Below are 19,399 nucleotides of genomic sequence, written 5' to 3'. Positions count from 1 at the left end.
GACAGCCAGTCTCGTCCCGGGCTTTGGATGTGGAAGCTACTGTTTTGGCCTCCAGGGCCCCAGCCCACTCTGGGGGTCCACCAGGGGCTCCAGGCCCGTGGGCAGCAGTCTCTACCTTGTCTCTGCTTGCATCCTGCAGCGGCTGAACAGAGCCGAGCCCAGTCCACTGCTGGTGCAAACTGCGTGGACATCTGTACCTGCTGGGCAGGTGGTTCTTGTTTCAGAGACACCCTGGGCCGGGCTGTGCCCCAAGTGTCTGTGGGGGGGGGTGAGGTGACTGGGTGTCAGAGGAGCCACAGTCCCAGGACCAGCCTTAGTCGTCTCTCAGAGGCGGACACTCTCAGCAGGCCTCTGACTGCTAATCAAATTTTAATCTAGAGGTGGGGAGGGAGCCTCCTTCTCGAGTCAGTGGAGCTTCCAAGTAATGAGATACAAACCTCTTACCTCGGCCTCTCAGACCTTGGCCACCGCCAGTCTCTGAGCCTCGCCTCCTGCGCCCACTTGCCCACTGCGCTCTCGCTGCTGGCCTCCTGTGTTTCCTGAACCCGCTGAACTGCTTCCCCGCCTCAGCCACCCTTGTTCCCTGGAGTGCCCTGCTTCCCGGTCGTCTTCACAGCCGAGCCCAGTATATCCCATCAGAGAGACCTTTTCTGTCCAGAGTAGCCTCTCCTGTGCTGTTTATTTTCTTTTTAACACATTTCACTTACCTGTTAGATTTTCACTCCTCGTCCACCCCCACCTCAGCAACAGGAGCGTTGTGACAGCGGGGTTTCCTTTACCACCATCGTTTTTCACGCCTAGCACAGCACCCTGCGCTCCCTAGGTGCTCAGTAAGCATTTGTAGAATAAATGCATGAATGAATGGACTCACGGGCCAATTAGGCATTCTTGTTTCAGGATCTAAAGGCAGCTGGTGTGGGTGTCTCATTCGCAAGGCAGGCTTCTCCTCCATTTCTTTGAAGAGAAGCAGCCGTACAGGTTGCAAGCTGGCAGACCGTGGCGCTGGCTGGAGCCCGTGGATCTGTTGAAGTGGTTTGATTGGCCTCCCACGGTGTTTTAAAGGCAAACTAACCAGCCACCTGTTACTCCTGCAATCCCGGCCCTTGGCATCGATTGTCTTCAACTTTTCCCATCTTCTCCGTTTCCATTACCTGCCTGGTTCCTGTAGTGCTTGAGCTTACCCACCTGGGCTGCTGGATCATTTAGACTTGGAACACTCAGACACCTTCTGCGGCCCCCGCTGCTGTCCTTGTGGATCAGAGCCTGTTCGCAGGAGGCCGGCCGGAGAACCAGCTTTCTCCACGTCTGTGACGTTCCCAGGCTCAGGGGGTAGCAAGGCGTGGTTGGTGGCTCTCACTTTTCCAGAGAAGTTGAGCGGGGCTGACAGCCAAGAGAAAAGGAGGATGGGCTGGAGAGAAAGCTTGGGAACGTGTCCTATGGGAACGCGGAAGGCAGCCTGTGAGAGCGGGACCCAGGACTGCTCCATTCACTGCAGGTGTCTCTGGTACCTAGGACAGCTTGGAAGATAGTAGATGCCAAGGGAAACTTGAGTTACATTTCTTAAACGGCCATGGCTAAAATGACAGTGTTCGCTTTTGAATTTATGGTATCCCTATTTAGTTAGACTTTATTACTTTCCCCATGAACCCGCTAAAAGCAGAGAAAGCAGATAACGATTTTGCTGTCCCGTGCTGCCTTTAAGATGCAATGGGGCAAAAGTGACAATCAATACCTGCCAGTGCCAGTGTGTCCTAAGAATTCCTGGGCCCAGTCTGCCTCGTCCTGTGAACTTGAACTTGACAGGCAACAGCTCCACCTGGGATAAAACAAAATAAAAAGCAACCTTGTGACCCTCGAGATGAAGGCATGTGGTTGAGACTTCTATGATTATTTCCACCACCTACCCCTCCAACTGAAATCTCAGTCTGTGCACCACCGCCCAGCTTTTTGCACCTCTGCCCTCACACCCACCTCCAGGTCTCACACGTCTGAGAACGTCCATTCCCCGCCCCGGGAGTGGCGATTGGTTCTCGGCACAAGCCAGCAGTAGCGTCTGCCTCAGGACAGTCCTGACAGAGTCATCAGGATGCCCGCATTCTTCGCTGGGGTTGTTGGGCCAGTAGGATGTCTGGTCCTGCCACGTGGGTAAAACAATGAGGGAGTCAGATCTGAGAAGAGCAGAGAGAGCCCAAGCTCCGAGGGCATCATCTGAACCCCTGGGTCCCACTGGGTATGCATCTTCCCATTTTGTGGCGAAAATTCTCTCCCCTTTTTGTTTCAGGTTGTGGTTAGTTTTTTAGCACGACCCATAGTTTTCCAGGCCATGCAAGAAGTTCAGTGGCAAATGGCCACCACCCTCTTGACTCATCATAACTCCTGGCACCCGTGACCAGGCTCCAGCGTTCCTTCCTGTGTTGAGTTTGGCAGGTTCCTCGCTTCATCTGAAAGCCCCTAATCATGGAGCTCATGTGACCACGTGTTAGGACTTTGCGAAATTAACGTTTGTCAAGTGGAGCACAGGGCGCCAGATGGTGAGGAGGTTCAACAAGAGACCACAAGAGAAATTGGAATAGAGACATTAATGACGCACGGGTCGTGGAGGAAGTACGCGGCACATCATGAGGGTCACATGGGGAGATCAAGGCAGGGCACAGGCAGAGAGGCAGAACCCGGGGCACGTGCCATTATTGGGGGGTCCATATGTGGAGGGCTTTGGGCTTCTGGGCTAAGGCCAGAAAACCTAAAAGAGCAAGGCTTTGCTAAGCTCTACGAGGGTCTTATCTAAGGAGTGCACAAGGGGAAGGCCCTTATTCAAGGTAAAGCAGAAAATGGGATTTATTAGAGAATTATAGGGATATTTCACGGAACTAAGTATAGGAAATATGGCGGCACCTCACAAAGCACTGCAGCCAGGGACCAAGGCAGCAGTTACCTGTCTGAGCAAATGGCAGACATGCGCCGGCATCTCTGATGCTCAGTTCCACGTTCCCAGGAGAGATTGTCTGTTTGGCTGCTGTAGCCTGTACCACGTGTCTGCCCCTGGTCCAGCCCAGATCAGTGAGGGGAAGGCTCTGCAGTCCAAACGTGGCCACAGGGGGGCAGTCCTGTGGGTGAGGGGCTGCTCACCGAGGGGGAGGTGACAGCCTGGAATATACCTTTCGTAGTGACTGCGGGCGTACAAATCACCCACTCGCTACTTCTTCCAGGAGCATGGCCCTCAAGACCCTATGGCTGATATCCCCAAGTACTGCTTTTTTTAAAAGGCAGAATAGGTCTCTGGATAGGTAAATCAAGGGAGAAAAAACCCTCACGTGCACAATGTTAGAAAGGCAAAACAGATTTAAAAAATACTTATCGCACTTACTAGGGAAAACCTCATTTAAGCAGATGGTCCTCTGGGGAAAAAAATGACTCAAAAAGATATAGAAAAACTGAAAATATACTGATGTGTACATATTTGCAAATAATGACCCCCCCCAAAGCTGCTAGACCAAAAATATTTGATGTATGAGTTCAGTCAGATCCTCAGGGAACTGGATTCTTTATGCTGTTCCAGACATATGTATGAAAAACATATTTCCCTGTTTATTTTACTAGCAAGTAGCCAGATTGCCCTGATACCAGATGCTGAATACAGACGCAGAAAACCTGACCGATACAGGAGCAAATAGTATTCGGCTAAATTAGCAAAAAGAAATACGTATCTAGAGAATAAAAGGGGACCGTGGCATAGCCACGTAGTATTTCTTCCAAGAGCACTAAGACTAGCTTGTCGTCAGGATGCCTGCCAACGGCATCAAGGCACTACAGCAGGTGAAAAGAAAGAAAAAAGCTGAATTTGGATGGCTTTTAAGTTAGGCATTGCTGGAAGTCAGTGGTCACAAAATACTGAATTAGGACTGGAGAACGCTCTTTTTTATTTATCTGATTGACTCCCTGCGTCACGTTGAAAGCCCAGATCAGCACTAGAATAACTGTATTTACCTACTATCGTTGTAGAAGGTATCACCAATGCAATAAGAAAAGAAAAAAGAGAAAATAGACACAAATCCTGAAAAGGAGTCATTTTTTTTCTCCAAGAAACAGCAGATGAAGGTATTGTGTGTGCACAAAGCCAAACAGAACTAACTGGCAGTCTGTTAGAAGGAATAAGAGAGCTTAGCAAAGTTCGGCAAACGGGGAAACACACACGCACGTACGCAGTAGCCAGTTCAATAATATGGTGTGTGTGTGTGTTGTGGGAAGGTTGTTTATAACAGGAACAAAAATGTTAAACACTTAAATAAATACACACAATGAATCTGTATGAAGAAAACCATAGGACTTTACTAGATACTGTAAACAGAAGGTCTGAGTAAGCGAGTAGTCTGGCACATACCTGGATGTCAGTTCTTCTGCAGTTCCTTTTATTCAGTGAAATGGAAACTCCATGAAAAGAAAAAACCTTGACTTCTTTTTTCTGTTTTTTGAAAAACCTTGACTTTGAAGGTTCATCTGGAGATCCGTGTGAGCACTGGAGAAGATGGTAAACACAGGGAGTAAGATTATTATATTAAAATCTACATTTGTAATAATTAAAAGAGTAGTATGGTTATGAAAGATCAGTGGAATAGACAAAATCCATAAAAATTTGAATTTAATGTATGATAAGGTGACATTTAGATCAATGGAAAAGATTTATCCAACAGACGGTGCTGGGACAACTGGCTAGCCATTCGGAAAAGAAATCTTCCTTCACGTGTATCAGCACGCCTAAACGTCATCACAGATTTAGATTTTAAAGATAAAACCACTTTATAGTCACCAAATGGTAAAAAATTTCAAAGCACGACACCCAAGACAGAAAACATAAAGGAGACAGCTAAGAAATTGGACTACGTGAAAGTGTAAAGACATTTTTACGCTAAGAAAAATTCATAAAGGTACAGCAGAAGGCAGCCCGGGTAATAGAGGACAGAGCACAGACTGTGCAAAGGCAGAAATACAAACGGACAATTTACAAAGGAAGGAAAAATGCCCCATTCAGTAGTCCTGAGAAAAAAGTCAAATTTTGGTAGCATTCTTTGACCTATGAAGTTGGGAAATGTGAAAACTATCCTCTTCTAGTGCTATTTTGGATACCAATTGGTGTAACTATTCTAGAAGGGAAGGTGGTGGTTTGTTGAGAAGCCTGATTAGACTTAGTCACACCCAGAAATTCTGCTTTTTAGAAAAACCGTTTCAAGGAAAGGAAGAATAGATTTTCACCTCGAACATGTTTTAGTTTTGTTTGAATATTTTAAAATGCAGGGATGCCTGGGTGGCTCAGTCAGTTAAGCATCTGACTTCGGCCCAGGTCATGATCTCGTGGTTCGTGGGTTCGAGCCCCGCGTCGGGCACTGTGCTGGCAGCTCGGAGGCTGGAGCCTGCTTTGGATTCTGTGTCTCCTTCTCTCTCTCTGCCCCTCCCCCACTTGTGTTCGCTCGCTCTCTCTTGCTCTCTCAAAAATAATTGTTAAAAAAATAAATGCAAACAGCCAAATATCTAACGTAGGAGACTGTTACAGAATATGGTGCAACTGTTGACATAAATGAGGTACATACATGAATGCAAACTGTTATGGAATATCATCCAGTGTGTATTAACAAGTTGTAAAAAGTTTTGGAACGTCGCATTCATTGAGTGCGATTCTCTTTACTCTCCGAAAAGTCTCGATATGCGCAGAATCACTCAAATAGAAACATAAAAAGTCTGGAGGAATATACACCACACTGTTAATAGTGTTTATCTCTGCTTGGTGGGTTTAGCAGGATCTTCCCTGTTTTCCCTTTTTACTTAGCCGGTGTGTTATTTCCATGTAAATCAGCCAGAGAATGCAAAGTCAGGAAATATTTTAAAGTCAGCAGCAGTTAAGTTTCAGAGCCATTTCTGAGCCTGGGCCCTCCCCAGGACTGCTGTTCATCTAAAGATGAATTCGTCCACAACCGTGCCCCGTCTTACAATTCCGGGCATTGGTTTGTTTCTTTTGGGAGTTAATTGTGCTGCCACAGCATCCTGGGGTCTCCCGAGCTGGGGGTGTCTCTTTAACTACCAGTCCTTTGTGTCCCCTGCCAGATTTATTCAGCAATTCCTAATTGAATAAAACCCATAATTTCATTTTTAAAATACATGGGCCCATTAGTGTCAGTAATTAGACATTAACAAGTATGAAGATGGCCCATTAATGAAGCAGCAGTTTTAAGAGGCTCCACCGGTAGAGTCTACAGGGGGAATCACTTGGAAATGCTGTCCCTTGAGGATTTTTGATGGACCTGTTTGTGATCATCTGAGCAGCAGTGGGACCTGCAATGAAATTAGCATTTTCCTGACAGGTATTACACAGTGAGAGCTGCAGCTGGGATTTATGTTGTTCGAAGAACAGAAGGAGGCCCAGTGAAGCCAGAGAAGGGGTGTCTGGAAAACTAGCCCTCCAAGGCAGGGCTGGTGCTGCCTTTGCCGTCTGTTAGAGGCCGCCTCGCCAGCCCTGCTGGACAAACCTTTGAGAAGTCCTCTACCACATTCGGGAGGCGGTGTGGCCTTGTTAACCATGGGGCTTTAGCATTCGACAGCTGTGGGTTCGAAGCCAGCTCTGCCAGTTTCTAAAAGCTCTGTGATCTTGGGTAGGTTTTTGCAAACTACTTAAACCCACCCAAGACTCAGTTTCCTGGTTTAAGATTATAGAGCAGGCCTGGACCATACCCCCCAGATCTTCAGCCTGCTTTTAATTTGAGCCGGGGGAGCAGAAGGAACCCTTTTACATCACCTGTGGTCCAGCTGAGGTCTCAGGTCTTGGCATCTCAGCCTTATTTAGGTCACCAATGCCTTCAGAAAATTGGATTAAAAAAATAGCTGATGTATATTGAGCACTTACTATGAAGTGTTTTACAAACAGCCTTAAATTCTCACGTTAAACTCACAAGGTGGGTACAGTTATTCATATCCTTGTGTTTATAGGTGAGGATCCTCAGGCTTAGAGGTTTCAAAGCTTGCCCAGGGTTGTAGAGGATGATCTGGACTCAGGCCATTTGACTGTAGAGCACAGTTTACAGTCCCTGGGATGCACTGCCTATGCTGACCCTCCCAGATGCATACCAGACACAAACAACATTTTGCTGACAATTTCAGGGAATCCATGCCCCACCTCCCCCTCCCCGCCCCCAAATCCCACCAGGAATGCCCGATAGGCTGTGGTGGGTGGAGTAACTGAGGCTTTGGGGACTAGGATGTCCCCACAATCTGACTGCTTCTCAGACACACCACCATCATCTCTTTTGTGAAGGACGCTGAACAGCCTCCTGATTCTTGCTGCTGCCCCTTTCTAGCCCATCCACCCCCTGCACTGCAGCCTGTGGGAGCTACTAAGACATAAGTCACATCAGGTCACTCCTCTGCTGCTCATTTCCTTCAGAGTAAACATCCAAGTCCTTCGATGACCTCCCAGGTCCTGCACCCCGGCTTCTTCCACTTTGTCTCTGATCTGCTCTCCCAGTACTCTCTGCCTTGCCCCTTCTGTGCCGGGAACACTAGCTTCCTTTCCACTCGGAGCACGACCCACCTCCACCTCGGGGACTGGGGACCGGGCACCTGTGTTTGTACCTCCGCCTGCACTGCCCGCTCCTCGGAGAGCCTCATGCCCCGCTCCCTCCCTCCCTTCGAGTCTCTGCTCAAACACCCCTTCTGAGCAAAGCCTTCCTTGAATGGCCTTTGTAAACTTGAACCTTCCTGTTCCTGCTTTATTTATTCTCCTTAGCATTTGGAATCCTCTAAATGATGTACATTGGGTTTTTATTCACTTGTTTATTGTCCAGCTCCCCAAAACAACATAATCCCCACGAAGGCAGGGATTTTCATCTCTTCTTTTCAGTCTCCTTCTGGTCTCTGGAACATGGGCCTGGCATATGTAGATGCTCAGTAAATATTTGATGAATGAAGGAACCTGGTCCAGTATCCTTCCCCACCCCCAGCCCACCTCAGGGGCCTGGAATTTGGAAGCCGAGTTCCGGGAAAGCTCGTGAGGCTCCTACACTGAGAGCAGCCGCCGTTGGAAACACTTCACTGGCTAGAAACCTGTGTGGCTCCCGACTGTGATGTTTTGCGGGGACCAGAATTCATTTCCAGGGCCAGGGGAGGCTCACCTGGGAGGTGCACACAGGCCTGGAAGAGCCCTGTGGGGAACTGACCGGGCACGCAGACATTTCACTGGGTGCCAGTGGAACGGTTACAGATGGTGCCTTGTGCTTCCCCAGACAGTCTGTTTGTTGTTGATGGGAATGAGATCTGTATACCGTAGGTACCCAAAGAACCAGCGACACAGCAGACGCTCCGAGACGAAAATTTCAGAACTTGGCTTGTAAATCTGCTCTCTACACAGAAGTGGGACAGCTTTGCGATTTGTCAACTGAGTATTAGGATGTCAAATGGGCAGCCCCGGAGATAAACCCAAGTGAGAGACTATTTAATAATCCACCCTTCACTTCTCATATCGACCCTAAAGATGATTATTCCAGACTTATTTTCCAGGAGATAGGTTCCCCCTCAAACTCATTCTGATTTTTATTGTCATTTACCCTGAGTTTTATCTTCTATACCAAATGTAGCAAATGCTGCTCTTGGGCAATATTTGGCCCAGACAAGTTTTGTTTGGCTCACATGGTATTTTGAGGGAAAAAAATTTTTTCCCCGCTGGGTGCTGACTTAAAAATAGCACATGGTATCAGTAAATTTCTGGCCGGTCTTGAAAAATGGGAAAATTGGGCAATGGTGGACCCACATCTTTGCTTTCTAACAAGCAGGTAGAGAGAAATGCTTTTGTCTTTAGGTGAGGTGTGCAGCCAGCAGGCCAGCCAGCCCGTCCCACTGACCCTTGCTGGTGTCTGGCCTGGCGGGTGTCTTTCCTTGCCGTTCCAGCACCACCACCGGATGGTGGGCTGATCCACTGAGAGTGGAGGAGGGGGCACCTCTGGACCCCAGACACAAGATTCTCCTGCATCTCATCTCACAGAATCCCAAACACGGACTTTTTAGGCATTCCACTTCTCTACCTGGGGCCCTAGTGTTGGTTTCTTTTTTTTCTTTTTTTTTTTTTTAATTTACATCCAAGTTAGTTAGCATCTAGTGCAACAATGATTTCAGGAGTAGATTCCTTAATGCCCCTTACTCATTTAGCCCAGCCCCCCACCCACAGTCCTTCTAGCAACCCTCAGTTTGTTCTCTGTATTTAAGAGTCTCTTATGTTTTGTCCCCCTCCCTGTTTTTGTATTCTTTTTGCTTCCCCTCCCTTGTGTTCATCTGTTTTGTGTCTTAAATTCCTCATAGGAGTGAAGTCCTATGATATTTGTCTTTCTCTAATTTCGCTTAGCATAATGCCCTCTAGTTCCATTCACGTAGTTCCAAATGGCAACATTTCTTTCTTTTTGATTGTCAAGCAATACTCCATTGTATATATATACCACATCTTCTTGATCCATTCATCCATCGATGGACATTTGGGCTCTTTCCATACTTTGGCTGTTGTTGATATGCTGTTATAAACATGGGGGTGCATGTGCCCCTTCAAAACAGCATACCTGTATCCCTTGGATAAATACCTAGTAGTGCCATTGCTGGGTGGTAGGGTACTTCTATTTTTAAATTTTTGAGGCACCTCCATACTGTTTTCCAGAGTGGCTACACCAGTTTGCGTTCCCACCAACAATGCAAAAGAGATCCTCTTTCTCCGCATCCTCACCAACATCCGTTGGTGCGGTGAGACTTTTTTCCAACATCCGTTGTTGCCTGAGTTCTTAATGTGAGCCATTCTGACTGGTGTGAGGTGGTATCTCATTGTGGTTTTGATTTGTAATTTCCCTGATGATGAGCAATATTGAGCATTTTTTCATGTGTCTGTTAGCCATTTGGATGTCTCCTTTGGAAAAATGTCTATTCGTGTCTTTTGCCCATTTCTTCACTGGATTATTTGTTTTTTGGGTGTTGAGTTTGATAAGTTCTCTATAGATTTTGGATACTAACCCTTTATCTGCTATCTCGTTTGCAAATATCTTCTCCATTCCCCCGGTTGCCTTTTGGTTTTGCTGATTGTTCCCTTCGCTGTGCAGAAGCTTTTTATTTTGATGAGGTCCCAATAGTTCATTTTTGCTTTTGTTTCCCTTGCTTCCAGAGACATGTTGAGTAAGAAGTTGCTGCATCTGAGGTCAAAGAGGTTTTTGCCTGCTTTCTCTTCTAGGATTTTGATGGCTTCCTGTCTTGCGTTTAGGTCTTTCATCCATTTTGAGTTTATTTTTGTGTATGGTTTAAGAATGTGGTCCAAGTTCATTCTTCTGCATGTCGCCGTCCAGTTTTCCCAGCCCCACTTGCTGAAGAGACTGTCTTTATTCCATTGGATATTCTTTCCTGCTTTGTCAAAGATTAGTTGGCCATCTGATTGTGGGTCCATTTCTGGGTTCTCTATTCTGTTCCATTGATCTGAGTGTCTGTTCTTGTGCCAGTACCATATTGTCTTGATGATTACTGCTTTGTAGTACAGCTTGAAGTCCGGATTGTGATGCCTCCTGCTTTGGTTTTCTTTTTCAAGATTGCTTTGGCTATTCAGAGTGTTTTCTGGTTCCATACAAATTTGAGGATTGTTTGTTCTAGCTCTGTGAAGAATGCTGGTGTTATTGTGATAGGGATTACCCTCTTTGGTTTCTAAGAGGCAGATGAGAAGGAGCTATTCATGTAATGACTTCTAGACTTCGAGTCACTACTGTTGAACAATCCAGTTAAACTGGGCTCTCAAGGCAGACGGTCCCATGTCAAATCCTGGCTTGACCGCTCGTCATCATTTGTGACCACACACAAATTTCTTAACCCCTCCGCACCTCAGTTTCTTCACGTATAAAGTGATGACCACAGTAGTTCCCAGACTGTTGGGTTAGAGTTAAGGGTTATGTTTATTATTCACGGAAAGTGCTCAGAAAAGGACGTGGTACATGAGTAGTGGAGAACCGGTGTCCACCAGAACGGGAATCCTGTGCTGTCATGAAAATGCTGAACTGTGGGGCACTGGGTGGTTCATTCGGCTAAGCATCTGACTCTTGATTTCAGCTGAGCTCGTGATCTCATGGTCCTGGGTTTGAGCCCTGCATCAGGCTCTGCGATGACAGCATGGAAACTGCTTGGGATTCTCTCTCCCTTTCCCTTTCTGCCCCTCCCCTGCACGCACTCACACTCTTTCTCTCTCGCAAAATAAATAAATACTAAAAAAAAAAAAAAAAAAAAGAGGGGCACCTGGGTGGCCCTGTCACTTAAACATCTGACTTCAGCTCAGGTCATGATCTTGTTCATGAGTTTGAGCCCCGCTTTGGGCTCTGTGCTGATAACTTGGAGCCTGGAGCCTGCTTCTGATTCTGTGTCTCCCTCTCTCTCTTTCTGCCCCTCCCCTACTCGTGCTCTGTCTCTCAAAAATAAATAAAAACATCTAAAAAAAAAAAAGAAAGTGCAGAACTGTGAGTTAGCGGAGATTTCACACCCTGGCTCCTCCATCCTGAGGGAAAACAATGCCACATCCCCAGGCGGGCCTGGGCTTTCGAACCTGTGGAAGCCTCCATGCCGTGGGTTATCAAATGGGGTGGTGGATGCGAATGACGTGGAGAATGGAGTGTTTAAAACCCCAAGTTCAGAGCCTGGCACATAGTAGACACTTAAATGTCCATTAAGTCTTACTTCGTTTTAATGTCAACCTCCTTGGACCATTTTCCCTTGACTTCTACTTACCGCCAACTAAAACTTCTGGGGGAACAGATAGATACCTTAGACTGGAAGCGAGGAAACAGTAGGACATGGCATTTTGTTCCTGGTGCAGGTAGTTTTGAATACCCGATCGCTCCCTTTGTCCCAGACTTTATACAGAACTAATCGGGGATGTTCTGAACAGATACAGGTCTGAGTCTGGCTCCCCTCTGGCAGTCTCTGACCACGTAAAACCCGTGTGCTTTCGTTGTGCCACTTCAAACCTTAAAGCAACGGCTGTTGATGGAGCTTGGCAACTATGCAGGTTGGCGCTTTGGCCTGAGCTCCCCTGGGCGGTCCTTCTGGTCTAGGCCAGGCTCAGCAGCTGTGGCCAATCACTCGGCTGACCGGGGCTGGCTAGTGTGTGGGGCTTGGCCCAGGACACCTGAGGTGGTGGGGGCCCCGTCCCCAGACGGCCTGCCATCCTCCAGCAGGTTAGCCTGGGCCTGCCCCGCGGTGGCCGTGGGGTTCCGGGAGCCCCGATGCACGGGCGCTTTTGACGTGACGGTAGCATGTGTCACACTTGCTACCGACCTGTTGGCCGGAGGAAGTCAATGTGGCCGACTTTTGGGGGCACCGTGAGAAGGTTCTCCCAAAGGAGGTCACTACAGGAAGAGGAGTAACTGTAGTCAGTTGTGCAAACAGTCGACCCCACTTCAACTGTAAGCCAAGCTGGAAAACTGTTCCCTCCATTTCCATTCAGTAGAAAACCCCGAAGGTGAGTATTCTTCCCCGGCACCCCGTCTCCAGGTTCTGGGCAGCTGTACCAGGCTGTCCTCTGCGCAAGCCTAGTTCCCAGAGATCCCTGTTCAAGCCCCCCAGCCCATGCGTCCCGGCGTGGCCTGACTTTGCCAGAATAGCTCAGGTGGTGAGCCTGTCCGGCCGGGAGTCTGTGCCTCTTGAATGCCAAACTCTGCCAAGGCCATATGCTGTCTGGGAAAAGGCATTATTTACTGTGAACGTCATTGCTGAGAGCTGGCACAGGCAGCTGTCGGGGCCAGAGCCTGTGACAATCAGGACAAACATCGGGACCCATTGTACCTGCAAGCTCAGGAGGCTGAACCAGCCTGACCAGCAACAGATCTCCGGGTTCTCCTTGGATCTTTGCATTCTGTATACCCCTAAACCAGGCACCAAAGGGGGGTCCTCAGGAGAGACTCTCCAGGGTTTACGCCCCAAGCACTTTGTAGGTATCTGGACGGTCTGGGACTTGCCTATCCTTTTACCCTATGGGGAGGCAACCTGGGCTGTTTCCTTCTGTGTGACTCCCCTAGGGTGGGGTGAGGCAATGCGGGACTGTAGCCCGGAGTGTGGATGTCAATACCAAATCACAACATGGGGCGCTGGGAGGCCAGGGCTGCAGAAACGTGCCCTATTGGGACAGTCATAACAGTAGCCGACATGGATGGTGTTTGCAGTGTGCCAGGCACTGTGCTGAGCACGTCCCCTGTGGGGTTCATGTTATTGGTGGTGAGATTTTAAAGAAAGGGAAACTGAGGGGCACCTGGGTGGCTCAGTCAGTTGAATGTCTGACTCTTGATTTCAGCTCAGATCATGATCTAATGGTTCCTGGGATCGAGCCCCGTGTTGGGCTGTGTGCAGTCAGCGTGGAGCCTGCTTGGGATTTTCTCTCCCTCTCTCTCTCTCTTCCACCCTCAAATAAATAAACATTAAAAAGAGAGAGCGAGAGAAAGGAAGGAAGGAAAGAAGGAAGGGAAGGAAGGAAGGACGGAAGAAAGAAAAAGAAGGAAAGAAAGAAAGAAAGAAAGAAAGAAAGAAAGAAAGAAAGAAAGAAAGAAAAGAAAGCGGAACTGAGACACGGGGAGACGGAGTCACTTGTGTTGGCTCAGGCAGCAGTAAGCAGAGAGGATGATGAAGCCGTAGCCTGTCTCTCTCTCTCGGGCGCCCTTGATCCCTACACCAGGACGCCAAGGTTGGGCGATGGAAGTTGCCATGAGAGGTTGGCGGGGCAGCTAGGAAAGACGAAAGCCAGAAGTGGGGGTGAGTGAGCCCAGAAAGGGTGGACACTTGCCATGGTGCGGTTCTCACACAGCTCATCTCCCTTGAAAAGGGCCGGGACTCTGGAGCTTTGGCTGGGGCACTTCGTCTTCCAGCAGCACCCCCAGCTGGGTGCTGACTGCCGATTCCCCTGGGGGAAACTCAGGCCCAGGTCCTCTGCCTGCACTTGTGACCTCTGGCCTCCGTACACTTCCGAGACTTCACACCTGTTGAAGGTTGGGGCGGGGAGGAGGGCAGTACATAAACTGGGTTCCTCTCCTCCCTTCCCAAGTTCAAAACCAGTGGAGTCAAGGGTCAGAAAGCAGGTGATCAAGATGTCGGCCCTGTTATTGATGAAGGTGGCTGGAGAACATGGTCGGGACAGCCTGCTAATCATCCTGCTGAGTTAGACCCATCCACCTGGTCGTCTTGGGCACTGATGGCCTAGAAGCGTGGACGGTGCCCTTGTTGGGGGGCAGCTGGTTCTAGCAGGGCTCAGGGATGGTTGCTGACCACCATGTACTTGGCTGCTTCTCTCGAACTTGCCAGCTAGTTAAATCAATATGAGGAGTGATAGGAGGGTGGAGAGGGACCAGGAGTGGGTCGAGCTGAAGCCTTTCCCCATGGCTAGAAGTGGGCAGGGAGATGGAGGTCCCCTCTGACACTCGTGGTTGGCCAGGTGACAGCGTAGAGGGGACGCCTGTCCCTTTGTGCCAGCAGGAGACATTCTCACTTGCATGGGGGAGAGGATCTGAAGATCTGAGGGTGTCCCATGGTCACGACTTACCCGGAGGATGGTGCAAGCCAGTATCAGCTTGGATGGATTGCACCCCACGTCTGTCTGCAACCCCAAAGTGCCAGGCAGTCAGCTTGTCCGACTAAGTGTCTGTGAGATGGTGTTTATTTAGCGCCTGGTGTGTTCCAGGCACTGTGCTGGGCGTGGCAGGCAGGAAGAGGAACGGGACGCCTCTGCCCTCAGGGAAGTGCTTACACAGCCGCGTATAATCAGTGCAGTGGTGCAGGTGCGAACAGGGTGCACGGGCGGGCGGGGAAGTGAGGGGAAGGACAGCCCCTGTCGTGCACAGAGGGATAGCGGGTGGCTTCTCGGAGGAGGTGTGGCTGACGCTGAGCTCTGAAGCAGGAGCAGGAGTTCACTTGGAGGACAGTGGTGGGACGCCCCTTCTGGGTGGGGGTGTGTGAAACCACAGAGTCCCGGGGAACCTTAAATACCTTTGCATTTCCAGGGTCAAGGGTCTGCGAAGGGGAGCATCTGAGGGATCAAAGCAAGTACCTGTGTGAGAGTATTTAGAATTGGTTGTATACGTGACGCTGTCTTAAACTTCTGTCATTTTTGGAACCCCTTGTTGACTCTTCTTTTTTTTTTTTTAATGCTTCTTTATTTTTGAGTGAGTGTGTGAGTGAGCATAAGTGGGGGAGGGGTGGAGAGAGAGGCAGAGAGAGAATCCCAAGCAAGCTCCACACTCGGTGCTGAACCCAATATGGGGCTCAGTCCCACAATCTGTGAGCTCATGACCTGAGCCGAAATCAAGAGTCAGAGGCTTAGCCGACTGAGCCACCCAGGTGCCTCATCCCTTGTTGATCTTTCTCTGTGTGTCAGGCATTTGGGTTTTGTATGTGAATTATTCAGCAAGTAGTAAACTCTTTATTGCTGTGGTGAGTGGAAAACTAGTAGCTTTTGTCAAAAAAGTCGATATAACAAAAACAAAATATTATTGAATTCTGATGGACAGTGTTGCCTGCTGCAGGCTTGGAGCCTGAGACGTGCTCTCCCTTTGCTAAAAGTGCAGGAGAACAGGTGTCAGAGACGCTGACACCAAACTGAGACTTCATCCCTGACTAAGCAGCGGAGGTTGGAAAGGGAATAAATAGCCTTTTGGTCTGTGACTCAGTGTGAATTGATGCTGAGCACAGGACCACCCGGATCACCCCACCCTGTGGGAGACCCATGAGTTGTGGGAACCGATGAAGGATATTAAGCGGTGGCATAACAGGACTCAAATACCAGAAACAAGTCAATTACACAGTAATTAGAAGGTGTTAAGTGATACAGAGAAAAACAAAACAAGAAATGACGATAAAAGGAGTGCAGGGGGAGGGGGCCGCACTTCTAAATAGAGTGGTCTGGGGTGCCTTCCCCAAGAAGGCGTATTTGAGTACAGACTTGAAGAAGGGGAGGCGTGGAGCTCTGACGGGAGAGCTTCCCATGTACAGAGAACATCACATGCAAAGGCCCTGGGGTAGGAGTGTGCCTGGTGTTCAATTGCGGAAGAACCTGCGAGGCTGGAATGAAGAGAGGGAGGGAGAGGGCAAGTGTTTGGAGATGAATTCACAGAAGGGGAAGGGTACAGATGGTCTCCTGACATTTGCGCAAAGCCCTATCTGTATATCCCTACAACAACCTGGGGGGTGGGGGCAAGTGAGAAATTAAATCAACCATTTTGTACTCCGTCTCCACAAGCTGAGCACCTGCCTTCACTAGCCAGTGTCAAGACCGTCTGCGCAGATCGTCTGGGCTCTGGCTACACATGCAACATTAGTACTATGTCATTACCAACCCAGCGTCTGTGTCCAGACAGCCCCAGACTCAGTCTCTGCTTTCCGAGTGCATACCACTCGGATGATCTCTCAGGATTCCGGCATATTCTGCCGAGTCTCGGCGTCTTGTAGACCACCTTGGGAGCCTTCAAGGCCCAGCGCCCTATAGGCCGGGACCATGATGTCAGGAGCGTTCCTGTCTTCTCAGCCCTTAGCTCCCCGGGGTGAAAGGTAATGGAGCTCCGCTTGTGGAATATGTTCTTGCCGGGCACCCTGCATGTCTGCGCCAGGCCCTTGGAGGGATGGATGGTGGACGGAGGCGCGGGGGGTAAGCACCCTCTGCCGTGTTGGTAGGCCAGTGGGTACCCACCCCAGGGGTCTGCCACTGAATGCACATGGCCCTAGCGAGCCGGTCCCATTTTACGAGAGAGTAACCATGTCCGAGGTGTGCGGAGGAAGGGGCGGAACCCGGGGGTAATGAGCTGAGTCTGTGGCGACATTAATGCGGCTGCACACCCAGTAGGCATTACCATCCATCAGTCTGTCAGCGTCTCTGGGGGCCGCTGGAGTGTAAATTAATCTGGAGGTACCGGCTCGGCTGCTGTATTCTCCCTGCAAACGTGTTTGAGTCTGAAATCTTTCCTGGGCTCCCCGAGTGGGTGAGGCAGCCACTCTCCCCTTCTGCCACCAGAGCGTGAGGATTTTCCGCGGCCAAGTACCATGGACCGGGCTCAGGGCCGCTGGCCCGGGAGGGAGCCCGTGACTGGCAGCAGTGGACGGGGTGAGCCAGGGCGAGAGAGAACAGGGAACCCCCGCAGCCCCACAGAGCTCTGGACAGCGTAGAGCCCAGCCCGTGGGACGAGTTCAGGACCTTCTCCCAACCTACATACTAGAGAGTAAGCAGGCGAATGAGGGAAGGCTCAGATCTGCTAAGTCTCTTATCCTGATTTGTTTTCTTCCTAATAAAGATGTGGGAAAAGCTTTGACACAGGAAGCGTAGACAAGATTCATTGGTTTTGCCTGCTCAGCATCCGTTTCCTTGTCTGGCTGGTACCAGACTTGGACGTTCCTTTGGAGAACCTGCATTGTGCTGTGCGGTCCTGGCCGATGAGCATATAAGGCTGACCCCCAGCTGCTGAGGTGGGCATGTGACCTGGGCCGGCCAGTCAGGGAACCTTATTCCTTGGCCACTGAAATTTGTTCAGGGGATGGCATGTGACTCACCCCGGGCCAGTCAAAACTTCCCTAAGAGAGTGGATTCTGATAGGAATAAGTCCCTTTCCCTCTGGGATCTCAAGCTGTGTGTGCCAGCGCACATCTTGGCCAGTTGTACCGGGGCGTGGTTTGTCACGTGCAGCCAGAACTCCAGGGATGGCAAAGCCGATGACGGAGACACCCTTGATGACGTACTTGGGTCCCTGGATGAGATGGATCTGAGACCGGATGAATCACTGGCCATCAGAGTACGGTGGCAATACATTCCGTTGCTGTTTGCGCTAGTGTGAGTGGCTTCTCTGTCCCTTGCAGCCAAGGGACGGACCTCAGTTCAAATCCCGGCTCTGCCATCTGTGAATTCTGTGGTCTTGGGAGAGAACTCACCTCATCTCCACTCACTTTGCTGATCTGCAGAATAGCAATATTAATAGCACGTACCTTGTGGGACTGTTGGGAGGGGTCAGTGTGAATGCCCCTGACCATTCTGTGACATTAACAGGGGCTTGGCGCAGTGCTGGTTCCCTTCCGTCCCTGACTGATGAACAGGGAGACCTGGGAGGTCACTCTGCCTCTCGGCAGGAAGTGCGGACGTCCGTGCTGTCAGGATGAGGCACGTTGGAACCCATGTGAACACTGCAAGTTTGGAGGGCTGATCTTGGGTCCTGCCTCTTGCACTATCTCTACTCCCTTCCTCTGTTTCCCCATCTCCCCTCGGTCACCAGCCCCCTCCATGTGCTAAAGAATGTACCAGAATGCATGTCCAGCCATATGAGAGTGGCAAGAAGCAAAGGTAATGACTTGAGAGAAAGTAGAGCTATTTTTTTTTTAATTTTTTTTTTAATGTTTATTTTTGAGACCGAGAGAGACAGAGCATGAATGGGGGAGGGTCAGAGAGAGAGGGAGACACAGAATCGGAAGCAGGCTCCAGGCTCTGAGCTGTCAGCACAGAGCCCGACGCGGGGCTCGAACCCACAGACCACGAGATCATGACCTGAGCCGAAGTCGGACGCTTAACCGACTGAGCCACCCAGGTGCCCCGAAAGTAGAGCTATTTTTGACTGGAGTAGGAACAAAGGTTTACGTGGGGGTAGGTGACTTCTATGGCAAAATCCTAACTTCTCACCAAAATGAGGACAGGGGGTTTCCAGTGACCTTGGGAAGCTGGAGAAGACACTTCATAGCCTCTCAGAGACTTACGCCCTGGGTTCTTCGCTTAATCTGGTTCTTTGCAAGATCTGCAATGGCGAGAACTGTGGGGTCCTTTGCTAGCTTCTCTGCTTCCCACGTCTTCTCCAGTTATTGGCATTTCACTGGTCCTTAACAGACATCTGGTAAAAGACAGGAAGAAAATGCCAGCGGCCCAGGCACACAGGTTGCAAGCTGGCAGGCAGGAGGCTGCAGCATTAGGTAGGGGACACGTCTGACTCGGTCCTTATTGTATTTTTCTGTGGCTGTTGAGGTTGCTTAAGAACACTGGCCAAAATTTTATAATTGAGAAATTCCATGTGAACATCTTTATTTCTGACTTCACTTTCAAAAAAACCAGCATATGTGGGATTTCCAGAGAGTCTCAGGGATCAGCGAGGCAGGTGAACTGAGCTGCGTTCAGATTCCCAGACCATAGCAACATCCCTGCTAACCATATGCCGCATTCGGGGCCAATTTGGATCGCCGTGTAGTGCTCGCAGGATACCGTAAACTGCAAACAGATGCCAGCTCCCGGACACAGTGACCATTTGTGATGAAAGGAAATGACAGTAAAGAAGGTCAGCGAACATTTCTCAGCCTCATTGTGTCAGGAAAGTGCTGTCCTGAGCACCAGCCTAGCAGCTCACAGGGTTTCACA

At 49.6% G+C, this 19,399-nt stretch overlaps 1 protein-coding gene across 1 annotated transcript in view; it reads left to right on the top strand.

The window, feature by feature from the left end:
- Positions 1 to 19,399, top strand: part of HS3ST2 (heparan sulfate-glucosamine 3-sulfotransferase 2) — a 93,053-nt gene that overhangs the window by 40,151 nt on the left and 33,503 nt on the right. The window lies entirely within an intron of this gene.

Source organism: Panthera tigris, chromosome E3, assembly GCF_018350195.1.
Source record: "Panthera tigris isolate Pti1 chromosome E3, P.tigris_Pti1_mat1.1, whole genome shotgun sequence".
In the NCBI taxonomy this organism is placed as follows: domain Eukaryota; kingdom Metazoa; phylum Chordata; class Mammalia; order Carnivora; family Felidae; genus Panthera; species Panthera tigris.
The sequence above is the reverse complement of the archived record's forward strand: the minus strand, read 5'-3'. Positions and strand labels throughout refer to the sequence as shown.